Below are 16,133 nucleotides of genomic sequence, written 5' to 3' on the forward strand. Positions count from 1 at the left end.
TTTTTTTTTGTCATTTTACTTTTTCATGAATACAGATTATTACATAACCCCGTCCCGTTTTTGCCATCTCAATGTCCCGTTTTTGTCTCATGAAAATATGGTCAGCCTACATTTGAGGAAAAGTATGATGCTAGGAGATTGGCTTTTTCTGTTGGTGATGACGCAATAGACCAATCTGGGTACTGCAGCAATGGGAGTAGTGTTGGGCAAAAGTTGTGGTCAACTTTTTTGGCAAGAGACCAAAATGCACTGCTCCCATTTGGGTAGAGCGCAAGTTTCTAACATTTTGCTCTTTGGAAATCAGTTTGGATGCACTAAAATTTTGTGCAGCTATTATGGGCATGGTGTAATCAGTGTGAGAAGGTACAGTTCTTGATGATAGCCAGTTTCGGTATACTTGGTTCTTCATCTGTATAGCCTTGGAGCATCTTCTGGAGAACCAAGGCTGATTACTTCAGTGATACATTCTGGGCATGCGCTTGGGTCATAAGGCCAAAAGAAATAATCAAACCAAGGGAATGAAGCATTGAAATCTTGGAGGTCATCCCACTTGGCATTCTTATAATGCCAGACGACTCTTCTTTGAGAATGGCTGTGTGGGTGCTGCTGAGGAAAGAGATAAACACAAGATTGAGGTCTGAATTACCTACGGGACAAGCAATCTTTACAGTATATTTGGAGGGTCACTAGTGATTAAGAGTTCCGGAGTGTTTTCAACTGCCACTCTTAGCGTTATCTGGTACTATAGTGGGATGCGAACAATTTGTGTAATTTTTCTTTTTTTTTTTTAAGAGCCTGTGTAGCTCAGTGGGAGTAATGTTTGTAGTTCTCGCGCTACACCCCCAAGAAATAGCGTCATCAGTTCGATTCTGGTCGCCGACTAGAGGAACTTTTTCTCATCCTTTTTTTCGACGGGTTCCCGAGTTAGTCGATCTTTGGCATGGGCAAGTGGGTTTTTTCTTCCCGAAAAAAACTTTTTGTCACGTGTACTGAAGAAAATCGACCGTAGAACTCACACTATTTCGAAAAAGTTGATAGGCTAAAACAGCCTTTCCTACTCCTTATAAGGAAATAAACATGCGTTAACTGATTTTTTTTTTTTTTTTTTTTTTACCAAGTTTAAGAAACACTGCTCTAGTATACACAGATGGCGCAGACTCGGCGGTATATACAGAGCTGTTGTATTAGTGTATGCGTTTGTCATTAAAACTATTCCATGATAAAGTTGTGGTACCTGCGCAATTTAATCTAGTGAGTAGTCAAGTGAAACATTATTTTATACATATATATATAACCATGAGTATGTATACATACATTTATTTATTTATGATCTTGCGATGTTAACAGTTTATTGGAAGGGGATCAATCGGACGATGCTGTTGTCACACTCTCCCCTCGATGAGTCTTTTGACTCCCTGAAGGTATCAATAATAATAATAATAATAATAATAATAATGACCGTTGGAAACAAGTTGACTTTATGATAGGGTCTTCACTGTTCGTTGCATTCAGATAGCAGTAACATACTTCACCCAAGCGTACTCGTTATTATTCATACAGACCTTTCCATACTGATTTTTTAACTTAATGTTACGAACACAACAGATGATTTTTCCTCTGAAGGCACATCAGCGATACAAACCACCGCTCTGCTTTAAGTTCAACCCGCAACTTTAATCATTTGATTTTGTCGCTACATCGATGCACGTCTTTGTAGTTTTTCCTAGTTGTTAATAACTAATAAATATTTCATTTTTGCGGTTTGAGACTGTGCGTATTTTTTTTTTTTTTTCATGTGGACACGTCGAAAAGTGTTGCAATTTATGTATTTTGCAATTGTCATATGAGCGTCATCTGTTCTTGATCCATTGCTGTTTAATATGTATACTAATAATATTGGAGATAATTTAACTCCTGGTAACCAGTATGCTTATGATTCAAAGTTGGGAAGGATAATTTTAAATGAAAGTGACTTAAAGAACCTCCAAGATGATTTGAATAATCCAACATTGTGGATGTAAATATTTGAAATTTTTGGTAAACATTTGAAACTTTATAGCCACTGCACTTTCTGTGTATAGAGAGAACATTCTGCAGATATTATCACCAGAGCTCAACAAATTATGTAAGATTTTACTCAGCACGAAAAAAAAGATCCCCCCCCCCTTTTTTTTTCTTTTGAACAATACATCCCAGTAAGTGTCAATGAGTGTTCCATAAAGAAGTGAACCATTCCAAAACAGAGGTCAATAAATAATATAACATTAGGAATAACAGTAAAAACAACATTGAAAAATATAATTTGTTACATTGATTTTTGTTACTAGCTATTATGGCCATTTTGTTATGATTGTAATTATCATAATGGAGAAGGGTAACCTCCATGAAAACTTCTTTCCTGGTTAGAAAGTGAGTAGTACATCCTTTATTTTAGTTATAGTATCAAAGCACTTAAGCATACTAATCTGAATCTAAAATATTTACATACATTAATATGCTGTTTAGATGTGTTATGTATGAGATGTAATTCAAAGATGATTGTGAAACTTTTTGTGTATCAGATAGTTTTTGTGTAATGAAATTTTGAATTACTTTTACTTTCATGGCCAGGTACAAATTGCCCTGGTGCTCTCCCTCCCCTCCTGCAATGTTCTGAGATCAGTGTCATAGAAACTGCTTACTGGAAGAAAGCTTTACGTATCCATGGTCTTACAAGCATGATGTTTCTGGAGATTAAGTGATTGTTGACTTTGTTTCTAACATTCGAGGTTCTTTGGATCAGTTAAAATATCTGCTTAACTGTATCTGTGTTAGTCTGTGCAAATCTATGCTTAAAAAAATTGACCTGTGGCATTTTATGATTTCATGGGAATTCTGGTTATATTATTATTACAGGGTACCTTATGAATTCAAAAAAACTCATTGTGGGAGATCTACACTAACCATTTTGCACACGACTATCATACATCTCTTTCAACTCATTCATTATCAGGGCACTCACAACTATATCTAGCAATCTATTTCACTCATTCTCCACTCTCCAACCACTCTTCAACATTTATATTGAAACATTTATTTTTTGTCACTCTTATAGAATCCATTTAGTAACTTATAAGTCTCTATCCTGTCACCTCTCTTCAACCTGTCAATTAAACACTGCAATTTACACACTTTTAATCTTTCCTCATAATGATAGATTAAAAGATGTTTTAATCTTTTAATTAACATACTACCTCATAACATCCCTTAAACATTCCACAGACCCTGTCACTAGCTTGGTCACTCGTCTCAGTATCCTCTCCACTATCTCCTCATTCCCAAGAAACTCAGGGGATCAAATATGTGTACAGTAGTTGAGATTGTGGCCAAATCATAGTTATAAAGAGGAATAATGACCTTGTTATTATGCTTGAGTGTACATTATCATCATCCTAAGATTCTATGGTTTCAAAGATTCATCTGGGGGGGGGGGGGCTTTGTCATACAAATAGCTGATCATACCATGCCTTAAACAAATTCAGATTCTTTGCAGACACCATGCTCTCAAGAAATACATTTCAATGATTCACAACTCTCCATGCAAAAATATCTACTTCTCACTCCCTTGCTCCATATATCTCTTTCAACTCATTCGCTATCAGGGCACTCATTCCTTATTTCCGGCTTTCAGGGATTTCCATGTGTTCTTTCCCTGATCTCCCACCATTTTATGAAAATTCTCTTCTACGTTATTCCTATAACAATCCCTTACCAATTTCTACACCTCTATCATATCACCCCCTCTTTCAGCGATCAGCTGGACTCTGTAAATTACATCTTCCAACCCTTTCTTCATATGCAACATGTCAGAGATAAGAAACTACCTTAGTCAATTGTCTCTGTACCCTGTCTATTATCTCTTCATCCTTTTGAAAACCAGGTGACCAAATCTGTGTAGAGAAGTCCATATGTGGCCTAATCAAGGCCTTATACAATGGAACCAGTTACTTTTACAATTCAATGTCCTCTGCATCATTGCCAGAATTCATTGTTGTCCTCATAATTTTTGCAATGTATCCTCTAAATTTTAGATCCTTATCCACCATCTCCCCAGTATCTCTTATTTCCTCCACCTCCAACAGTATATCCCAAAAGAGTAAATTCTTCATCCCATCTTTGTTTACCAAATTTTAAAACCTTACATTTTGCAACACTGAACTGGCATCCGACTCCCTTGCCTATTTATTCATTCTTCTTGTAAGGCCACAATATCTGCTGTACTCTTTATAGTTTGTCCCAACTTTTCATCTGCTATCAACTGAATATCCCCATTCAGTCTTTCCCAATATCATTTACACACAGGTTAAACAGCCGTGGCCTTAAATCAGGCCCCTGTGGCACACCTGTTTGAAAACATGAAAGAGTGTCTTTTAAATTGGAACTTGGAACGTGAGAACATTATATAAACTAGGGAATTTTGACAACCTTATACAGGAAATGAAAAGACTTAAAGTTGATGTGATGGGAATTAGTGAAACAAGATCACCTAACATGGGAAAACTAGAGAAAGATGGATTTACATTTGTATATTCTGGTGGAGAGAAGCATGAATATGGAGTGGGTTTCATGATTAAGAAAGACATCTTTAAATGTGTAATGGGACTGTGGCCCATAAACGAAAGAATAATACTTATTAAATTAGCCGCAAAGCCTTTTAACATCATAATTATCCAGGTTTCTGCCCCTACGATGAATCACAATGATGAAGAAATAGAAGATTTTTATAATAACTTACAAAAATCTATAGAATATGTAAAATCAAATGAGATACTCATAGTGATGGGTGACTTGAATGCAAAGGTTGGAGGAGAAGGAGAAGAAAATCCAATTGTTGGAAAATTTGGACTAGGCGACAGAAATTAAAGAGGTGAGAGATTGATACAATTCTGCATTCAAAACAACTTGCGCATAATGAATACTTTCTTTCAACATCCAAAGTGTAGACTGTATACTTGGACAAATCCAGAACTCTATAAGAAACCAAATAGATTCTATAATGATAAATAATAGATACAAAAATAATATAACCAACATAAAAACATACCCAGGTGCTGATATAGGTTCAGACCATAACCCTGTTGTGTCCACTTTAAAAATTAAACTAAAAAAACATTTCTAAAAACAATCATACTGAAAGACTTGACTTCACAGCTCTGAATATACCTGACAACATAATGGTGTTTAACTTAGAAATTAGGAAGAAATTAGATCATATAGGATATAAAATCCATAGTAGAGGTTCGGTGTAGTGGTTGAGACAGTTGTAGTTGTCCTCCCGCGATGAGTCTTTGGACTCCTTGGAGGTGTCACGAATAATAATAAAAACAGAAGACAATATACTTTGTAACACAGAGGAAATTGAAAACACGTTCAAATTTTAAAAGTTCAATATATAAGACAGCTAACGAGGTTATCCCAAAAATTAAATACAATAAAAAAAAACCCTGGATGACTGAATCAATACTAGAACTTATGAATGAAAGACGAAAAAAGAAAAGTACACAACAGTATAGAATACTCAGTAAAATTATAAAAAATGAATGCAGGAAGGCTAAAGACAAGTAGCTAAATGAAAAATGTAAAAAAATAGAGGAATTGGACAAGAAACACAATAATAAAGAAATGCATAAATCAATCCAAGCCCTGACAAATAAAAAGAAAAATTTCAACCATAATCCTTGTATAAAAGATCAAAATGGAAAAATGCTACTAGAGACACAAGATATCATAAAAAGATGGAAAGAATATGGAAAAGAACTGTTTGACTCTGATTGCACAGACACACCAGATATACAAAATATAGATAGTGAACCAATTACATATGAAGAAATACAATACGCTCTAAGCCAAATGAAAACAGGTAAAACACTAGACCCTGATCAGATCCCTATTGAATTGTTAAAAGAAAGTAAATGAAAACACACTTAATGACCTAAAGGTTATTTTAAAAAATATCTATGATTCAGGATACATCCCTGATGATCTAAGGAAATCCATCTTTGTCACTATTCCCAAAATTCCAAGAACTTTTGAATGTACAGAATATAGACTAAGTTTAACAAGCCATGTTACAAAATTACTACTGAGAATAATCCTAGAAAGAATAAAAGGCACTTTGTCAGTAGAAATAGAAGACACTCAATCAGGTTTTCAAAAAGACAATTGTACAAGAGAAGGAATCTTCAATTTGAAAACGTTATGTGAAAGAAGCCTTGACAACCAGAAAAGCATATATCTTTGTTTTATTGATTACACCAAAGCATTTGATTCAATAGATCACAAGAAATTAATACATCTCCTACAGAATAATGTGTTAAAAGGAAACGATCTATGTATAATTACAAATATATACTGGAATCAAATGGCCTTAATAAGATATAAAAATACATATTCTGGCAACTTTGAAATCAAAAATGGAGTAAGGCAAGGATGTGTCTAATCACCCTTACTGTACAATATATATAGTGAGCAAGTTTTTAAAAATATTTCACAACTGAAGGGTGTAAAAGTCGGAGGTAGGAACTGCAACAACTTCAGGTATGCAGATGACACAGTCCTTATAGCTGAATCTGAAGATGATCTTCAAAACTTAATCACAGAAATTTACAACAGAAGCTTTGACATAGGACTAATTATTAACCTAAAGAAAACAAAGTGCATGATTATATCAAAAGAACCAATGAATAAGAAACTGAACATAACTGTTAACATAACTGGTAATTAGTTTACGGAATTAACAACGCAAATGAAGTATATTAATTAAAGGTAACTTTAATGAATCACTTCTATATTTCGGCAACGTCACATTGCCATCTTCAGGAACATAAAGATATGGTATGTACACTCAGGAACTAACACAAAGCAAATGAGGAAGAAAGCAAGAAACTAATATTGCTCCTAAAGTCCTAATGGTGCCCTCCTGCGGGCTAATTTGGTAGTTTTGGCAGTTGGGCTGAAGTTCTCATAATGAAAGTCTCCCAAATTTGGGGCAGTTTCATGCACCCAAATTTGTTGAGGTTAGGAACGTTTTTTAGAGCTGCTGAAGATTCTTTGAATAATCTTTCGTATTTAAACTTGCTGCGATGAATTATTTTTGTTTTCTTCCATCGAATTTTATGGTGGGTATCTAAGGCAGGACATCTCGCCAGAATGAGAGACAACAGATGGACAGTCAGAATTACAAACTGATATCCGAGAGATACCAAAAGGAAACCTGGAAGACCAGCCTTAAGGTGGAAAGATCCAATGATTAAGAAAGTTGAAAGAAAATGGAGAAGAAAGGCCCAAGACAGGAAAAGCTGGACCCTTTATGACCTGCAGTCATGGAGAAATCCTGACTGAAATCACAGGTCCATCAAGGTAAACTGTATACTAATGCTGTTGGTCTAGTCTGTATCCCCATAGTTGAAGTCCCCCCCCCCCCCCATGATAATTGCTCAGCCTGCACTCGTGCTAATCTGCCAATGCATCCAGATGTTCCTCTTCACACACACCCGGTCTACAACAGCAACAACCAACAATATATTTTGTCGGTTGCTGCTGTTGGTTGGTCTCTGTTTCACACCATGTATATATCATATCATCTTCATCTGAGGAAGAAAATATGCTGATTTTACATCAGCACATTCTTCTTCTTTGGATGAAACAAAACTTGTTGGTTTACTGAAAAAATATCAATCAACTAATTTTGTTTCATCTGAAGATAGGCTTTAATTCTTTTACCATATTGTATTGGGTTGTTGCAGATGAAATGGCCAATTTTAAGGACAATTGAAAAAGTAGAGAATAAAAAGAAGAAGAATACCTGTTTAATCAAAGTAATCTCCAGCAGCATCAATGCATTGTTGCCAATGTGTGGCAAGGTCATTTATACCACATTTGTAAAAATCAGTGTCTCTGGAAGTGATGAAGTCCTCCACTGCCCGATAAACTGATGTGTCGTTGGCAAAGCATTTCCTGGACAAAAAATGGCTCAAGTGCCAGAAAAAATGGTAATCTGTTGGGGAAATGTCAGGGGAGTATGGAGGATGAGGCACAATTTTGTATCCCAAATTGTTGATTTGCTGTATGGTTTACACTGCCGTATGTGGTTGGGCATTATCCCGAAGCAATAGGACTCCATGTCTTCAAAAGTGCTGGTTGCTTAAGGCACAATTTGTCATGCATTTGCTGCATATCTGTACAATATCGAGTTGCATTTATCGTTTCACCTCGTGGAAGGAATGAGGTGAATAACACCAGCAGAAGACCACCATACAGTAAACATCTTCATTGGATGCAGAGGTGCCTTTGGAGTCCTTCCTGGAGCGTCTTTCACTCCCAACCACTGTGATGAATGTGTATGATTTCGTAGAATATCCACTTCTCATCCATAGTCACAATTCGTTGCAGGGACCTTTCTTCTTTACTTCTTAAGAGAGAGAGAGAAGAGCACACTTCCAAAGGCTGTGCTTTGTTTTCATCAGTGAGTTCGTGAGGCACCCACTTGTTGAGCTTCCTTACTTTTCCTATTATTGCCAAGCTGTGGAACAGTTGAGAAGTGTACATTTAGTGTCTGGGCGATCTCTCGTACAGTTTGTAGTGGATCTGATTCAATTAAATCCTTTAATTCATTTGAATCAATGGAGGAAGGACGATGGCCACCGGGTTCGTTTTGTAGCCTCAAATCTCCTGAGCGAAATTTTGCAAACCAGCGGTGAATGGATTTTTTATTAGTTGTTCCTCCACTGAATGCTTTATTGATGTTTTTTACTGCAGCCGCTGCAGAATTTCCCAATTTGAACTCATAAAGATATAGCAATCTTAATTGACTGGGTTCCATGATTGACTTGATGTTGGTAGTATTCAATGTTTAATGCTCATTGAGCGAAACAAATACTACAATTGCATCACCCACGTGTGATGCCGTCACATGACAAAAAATTTGCATATACCTTGGCGCTTGCTTTCTGCAGCAACCAGTAGAAACCTGATAGTCATTCAACGGCCATTTCATTTGCAACAACCCAGTATTATGTATATTAATTCTGCCTTACATTTAAGAAAATGTATAAAGGGATTAGATTCTTAAAATAACTCAGTGGTAAGTACATAGACCCCCCCCCCCCCACCACTTTTGCAAGCTAATGGCTTGGGTGGCAGAGTGGTTAGCGTATCTGTTCTCCAGCCAAAAGGCTGCAAGTTTGAGCTCCGCTGTGCGCATGGATATTTGTGATTGTCTCTGAAAATACTAGTGGTGGTGGTGATGATGGGCAATAGATGGGATGTTGTAGATGATGCGGTTCACTGTAGTTGGTGGACTGAATGGTGGAGATGGAGAGTTGTAGAGTAGGTGCCCTTCCTCAAGGAGCCCTTGGAGGTGTCACGTAATAATAATGTCTCTATGTAGACATAAATTAAAAAAGAGAACACTGATATTTTGTTGGCCGAGTGGTTATTGTATCCGCTCTCCAGCCAAAAGGCTGCTGGTTTGAATCCTGCCATAGGCATGGATGTTTGTGATTGTCTGTGAAATTACTAGTGGTGAGCAATTGATGTCGTTGGTGTAGTTGCAGTTCATTATAGTTGGTGGATTGAGTGGTGAAGATAGAGTTGTAGAGTAGGTGCCCTCCCTCGATGAGTATGGAAGCCCTGGAGGTGTCATGTAATAATAATAATAATTGTTCTTGGAAACTGTCATTAAGCAGGCCATTTAAAGCAAACTCTAATTTCTCATAGGTTGAGCATCATGAATTCAGGTTATGTTCCTGGGAATACAGTTTGAATTATATGAGGTGCTACTTAAAATTTTGGTGAATTTGACCATAAACAACAAAAAAAATTTACTTTCCCTAACTCCTAGTTTCCACGTCTCCTTCGAAGTAGAAAGTCGAAGTTCGACGTCCCCCTTGACCATGTACACAGCAGTCCCAGTCGTTTTTCTATGATGCCATGCATACCTCAGAGGCCTGAAGTGTGACCGTGCTGAGCATCTACTGCCATTCTACTTGGATCTACTCAATCATGTCAAAACAATGCTCTGTCAGCCAGAATTTCATCTTGGGAAACAGAAAAAAGTTGCAGGGTGTGAAGGTCAAGTTAATAGGATGGGGAATGACTGACATGTTTTTACTGAAGCCAGGAAGCCATCAATCAATGATTAATGTGTTGTCATGTTAGAGAACCCAGTTGTTCTTCCACTTGTCTGGAGTTTGTGCTGAATGCTCTTCCTTAACTACTGCATAATCTCAGTGAAACTTGCTGTTAACAGTTTGACTTGGGGTAGGGGGGAGTATTCTGTGTGTACAGTGGCTTGGATGTCAAGAAAAAGAAAGAAAAGAAAAAAAAATCAACTTAACTTGACATTACTGCAAACATGACATTTATGCTTCCTTAAAGAAATTGGGTGGATTTCTGCAGTAGATTTTTGAGATTGAGGCAAAATTTGATGCAGATTCTTTTCTTCTCAAAATCCACAATTTCAGTTGGAGAAGAAAATTGGTGAACCTAAAACCTATTACAAAAATGCATGTAACCCTAGAACATGGCCTCTCAGCCTGCCAATTGTTAGCATACTGATTCACAAAGGATACTGCTCACCTTAAAGAAGGCCATACTATAGCTGGTTTGTGCATGTGCCATTCAAATTCCCCAAACTTTTGGGTTGCATCTCATATAACATCATTTCGAAATGACCATCGAATTAAAATATAATAGTGGAATAAATGATTAAGAAAGACATTTAATTATGCAAAAGTGAAATGTTACAGGATTTATTGTTTAGCATTTCTGAAAATAAAACTGCACGTAGTTGCTTCTGAACTGAGGAGTCTTATTATTTTTTTTTTCTTGATAAATTTTCTCAGTAAATGCAGTTGCTTGCAGATTATAAGTTGAAGAACTTATAATCTGCATAAGTTGAAGAACTAAGTTGAAGAACTAGGAGGAGTAGAATAGATGTTGTGGCTTTACAAGAGGACTTGAATAGGCAGGTGATTGGGATTACCATATTGATATTGCAAAGTGTAAGGTTTTAAGATTGAGGGAACAAAGATGGGATGTGGAGTATACATTTGGTGAGGATATCTCAGAGGAGGTAAAGAAAATAAGATATCTTTGGGTGATATGGACCAGATTGTTAAAATTGTGAGGATAACACAACAGATTCTGACAGTGATGTAGAATATGCCCATGTGTATAAGGAAGGAGAGCATGATTCCATTTTTATAAGGCCTTGATCAGCCCATATAGTGTGCACCTGTTTGGTTACCTGGTTTTCAGAAGAATGAAGATTCTGGTCTCTGGAATGTTGAATGGGGGAAAAAAAAAGGTTGAGAAAATGCAATTCACAGAATAGTGGTAGGAGGAGGAAGAATGTACTAACTTATAGAGACATATTAAAGATACCAAGCAATTTTAAACCTGGTTTTACTCCATTTTTCCCAAGTGAGCAAACAGACAAAATGTCAAGTTTGCGCCTGCAATTGATGCAAGACTAGCTGATTCCACAGGTAGTGCAAGACCAAGGCAACTCGTGGTAAAGGTGGAGCAAGCTCTGATCACTAATCTTAATATTTACCCTTAATGCCAAAACACATCTCCAAGAAGGGGATGTATGATGTTTTGTATTAAAGGCAAGGGGCCACTACTCAGACCGGTTTCGACCTTTATTGAGGTCGAATGGGAGTTCATGTCTCTCATCATAGGCCTTTGGAGAATAAAGCATGCTGAGGGTCAGCAAACAGTAAGAGAGGAGAATAATAAAAGATAGAGTAGGATAGTAGGAGGTAAAAGAGGCATCAGTCAACCTGTTTAGCCCTATATGGCTAATTGGTCTGTGACACATATTCTCAATTTATCTGTTCAAAAAAAAAGAAAATTTAACCATAAAAATTTTGACTAAAATTCACTTATAAATTTATCCTTAATAATTTTGTCAGTTATCTATGAAGGAGATCCATTGACCTGTTTTGAAAACAGTATTTTCAGTTAGAACATTTTTTTTTTTTTTTAAATTACATAAAAATTAAAGGACTTAAGGTCCGGTCAGTTGAACTGAAAGGGAACAAAATAAGGAACTTACAGACCTGGTACCACTGGGACTTAGAATGGGGTAGAAGACTGGCCTGGGAGATGCCGCTCACAAGGAGCAGCACCCGCCTCGCAGTAAGCCTTCGCAGCCCGGGTTCTCAGATCTACCCCCCTCCCCCCTTATTTGGAGTAAAGGAAACCGTGCCAGCGAAAGCTTTGTGGCAAGGAAGAACAGAGTGGGTGTTACTTTTCCTAGGGAGAGTTAGGTGGAGTTTTGGAGATACTAAAGAAATATACAGGGCTTGATGCGTCCCTGTATAAGAAAGCATATTTTTGGTGGTTTGCAATATTTGTTCACAAATTTAAAGTCGCCTAGTAGATGTCTCTCTTGCGCAAGAAATTTAGGAAGATAAAAAAAGAAACCTTTCCTTATTCCTGCGCACATTAAATTTGCGTCCCGTACCTGGGATTTTTTCCGTACCTTCCAGATGTGATACTTTAAGACGTTAATTAAAAAAATGGCGAATTTTTGGGTCTTGTTGACTGGTGGCAGGAATTGCAGGTGTATGACCTCTTCTAGTGGATTCCCAGTGCTGTGCTCAGTCTTTGCCAGACGCGTTGGGCTGGTGGGCAAAAATAAAAGAAATGCTCCACTGTTTCCACGCCCCGGTAGACATCACAAAATGGATCGCATGGACTGGGTATGTACCTAGGTTTAACCTGCTTCACCGGGAGCCGCCCATAAGCTATTCGCCAGGCCAGATCCCGATGAAAAGGCTGTCCCCAGCTATTCTTGATGTTTTTAAAGAGAATTTCATTGTTTGTCCCGAAGTTTGGTGTATCACGCCTGGAGAGTTGGAAGAAATCCCAGTATACTGCTTTGGGTTTGTGTGTGAGGATTTCTGTTCCTTTGTCTCTAAGTACTGTGAGTGATTTTACTAGTGTACGGTACCACTTGGGCACAACCCTTGCACGGGGTCCAGCATAGTCCGTGGTTCCAAAGAGGGGGAGGAAAAGTCCTATAAAATATCTAATTAGGAGGCCTGAAATATGGTTTGAGTTTAAGGCCTTCCGTACGGTTTTGAATGTATTTGCACATAAAGCAAGCTTTTGAGATCAGGCAGAGCGTACCCCCCCCCCCCTTCTTCATGTTTTAGTTGCAGGTATTGTTTTTTAACCTCATGTTTTTTTTCATTCCAGAAGAAATCTATGAGTTTTTTGGATAATTGGTTTTCTTGTAGCAGTGTGATATTGACTGTGTGCATCAGCATTGGGGTAATGATTGTTTTTATCACTGTGGCTCTGTCATAAAAGGAGAAAAAGGTCGGTTTGAATAGACTTATCTTTTCTGTACTTATTTCTTGTAATTTTTTAACTGGTAAAGCTAGCGACTCAGAAAAGGGAACTCCTAGTATTGTTAGCAGCTGCGTATGCAGCGCTAAACCGTAGGGAAGTCCGGTGTTATGGAAATTTCCAAAATTTTTGATTTTGGTTTTTTGTGCATTAACTCGGAGACCACTGACTATGCTGAAGTTTTGCAGTATGTCAAAATAGATGCAGATAGACTCAGAGTCTCTGAGTGAGGCCACTACATCATCTGCATATGCTACTATTTTGCACTGTTTGGAGACTTGGGGCAGTGGAATACCATTAATTGCAGGGGTGTTCTCTATTCTTTTGATGAGGGGTTCTAATGCTAGGGAAAAGAGAAGGGGACTTAGTGGGCAGCCTTGCCTAACCCCTCTCTTTATACGGATTGGTTCTGTCAGAAACCCATTAATAGACAGTTGTGTCGAGGCCTCCGTGTACATATGTTTAATTGTACGCCGAAGTCTCAGGCGTATGCCTACTTTTTTTAGGGTGTCCTGTAAGTACGTGTGGCTGACGCTGTCGAACGCTTTTTCCAGGTCGGTGGAGAGAAGTGCCACGGGGTATTTTTTTCCCTTGGCCAGTCTGATTAGGTCTCTTAGCAGGAAGAAATTAAATTCCATAGATCTACCTGGGATTCCATAGACCTGTGAACTTGTTATTATGTTTTCTATTCTGCCCTTAATGCGTGTACAGATAATTTTTGCGAAAAGTTTATAGTCTAGGTTAGTTAAGGAGATGGGACGCCAGTTATTTGACAAGGTCCGATCTCGGTCTTTTTTGGGGATAAAGATTGTATAGCTCATAGTGAATTCCTCGGGGATGTTTCCTGAAGTGAGGAATTCGTTAAAGATCTTTACTAGTGCTGGCAGTACAAGGTCCCAGATAGATCTATAGAATTCTATCCCCAGTCCGTCTGGCCCTGGGGTCTTTTTTGTCTTCATCGTTTTGCACGTGGCTTTTATTTCAGCTGCAGTTATCGGCCTGTCATGCAGGGCGCTAAGATGCTCGGGAAAACGTTTGACGTCCCACTCACTGAAGTCATCCGTGCCCTGCTGGTCAGCGAAGATGCCGAGATACTGCTGGTGAAAGTGATGGAGTAGTTCATGAGTTGAATTTAGAATCTGGCCTTTCTCCTCGATCTGGTAAATCGTTCTTTCATCGTTTGCTGCCACTCGTTGTTGATTGTAGAATGCGGCGGAGGGTGTTTCCAAATTTCTGAGATAGTCTCGTGCGAAAGTTGAGGTCATCGATTCTACTCTGCCGCTCTTGCTGCAGCTCTATTTCTACCTGTCTGATAAGATGTCCGCAGGGAACTCCGCTCTGTTCGCTTGACTGGTACCAGCCGAGTTCGCTGTAGAGATCCCTCAGCCGTTTACGTTGTTGGTAGACCTTTTCGTGCCCACCTTTTTGAAACAGTTCTTTAGCCTGCCACTTAAAGTGCAGCCAGTTTTCCCAGTCCCAGTTGATGTTTGTCCATTCATCACAGTTTCTGTAGCTGGTCGCTAAAAAGACTGGGAAAGGTAGGAGGAAGCCTCCAAGGACCTCTTGCTGTGTCCATAACCTCTGGGTGTGTAATTTTTAAAATGACCAATTTGTGGTCTGTTGACATGTTGTGTGCTGTGGTGTGACGTGTCCTTTGAACATACTGTTCCAAGTTTTGGGACACGTACACCCTATCTAGTCTCGTCGATATCTGGCCGCAGCACCACGTTGTTTCTACCTTCGATGGGTTATTCCTCCTCCAGACATCGACGAGATCAAAATTTACACAGCATCTTTTTAGAGTGGCGGTTCCGGAGTTTGCGTTCCCGCCTACTTTGTCCAAACGTGTGTCTTCCACACAATTCCAGTCCCCGGCTACTATTAGGTATTCTGCTCCCAAGAGGCAGTTTTCAAGGGCAGAGAAGAAACCGCTTCTGTGGTATGGGCTGTTCGGGGCGTATACTGCAACAAGCCGGATGGTACGGCCACCGTACTTCCAGTCCACCGTTATTAGACGTCCCATGGCGTCCTTCTGGACGTTGAAGAACCCCCCCCGCGATTGGGGGGCAAAATAGTATCCCCACCCCTCGCGAGTGAGCATCCCCAAAGCACCAGTAGCTGGTGACTGGGTAGCTTCTCGAGAAGTTCTCCACATCCCAATGCTTATAAAAATGGGTTTCTTGTCCCTCAGTGGAAATCGGGAGAAGTGTCGTTCTCCATCATAATGAAGTAGGAAATCCCCAACTTCATTATGATCGGTTCAGCCAAGGTGATGATAAACTATCCTGGCGTGAGGAGACAATGCTTTCGGTGTGGGTCGCACGGGCACCTTGCCGCAGACCGCAATAAGAACAAATGTAAAAACTACATGAAGGCAGGTCACGTGATAACCCAATGTAAAGCACCCTGCTTGAAATGTAGGGATGCTACCCACAGGGTAAACAATTGCTCTAAAAGGACAATGGCAGAGAGAACAGGAGGCACCATATCGCCAATCCCGGCTAACATTCCTGCAAACAATCCGGAACCTACAGAGGGAGACTCCCTTACGCCAGAGGAAACTGTGAATGAGGCTAACGTTATAGATCAAGCCTTATTTCCAACACTTCAAACCCCAGTCATAGAGGAAATAAGTAACGGAAATCATTCACCGCCTAGCAATAATGCAGAGGGAAAAACAAAGAAAAAGAAAAAGCGTAAAGCAAGGAATAATATTGAAACCGAAGAAAATA

General features: G+C 38.8%; 1 protein-coding gene across 1 annotated transcript in view; it reads left to right on the forward strand.

The window, feature by feature from the left end:
* Nucleotides 1–1,157: 1,157 nt before the first annotated feature.
* The window catches only part of MAGE (necdin, MAGE family member), a 207,129-nt gene continuing 192,153 nt past the window's right edge, over nt 1,158–16,133 (forward strand). Inside the window, exon 1 of the mRNA XM_090390466.1 lies at nt 1,158–1,251. The gene's annotated coding sequence lies outside the window, so the exon portion shown is untranslated. The remainder of the gene's footprint in view (nt 1,252–16,133) is intronic.

The sequence above is a fragment of the Typopeltis vanoorti genome, chromosome 3 (assembly GCF_054136105.1).
Source record: "Typopeltis vanoorti isolate ZY-2024b chromosome 3, IOZ_Tvanoo_1.0, whole genome shotgun sequence".
Taxonomy (NCBI): domain Eukaryota; kingdom Metazoa; phylum Arthropoda; class Arachnida; order Uropygi; family Thelyphonidae; genus Typopeltis; species Typopeltis vanoorti.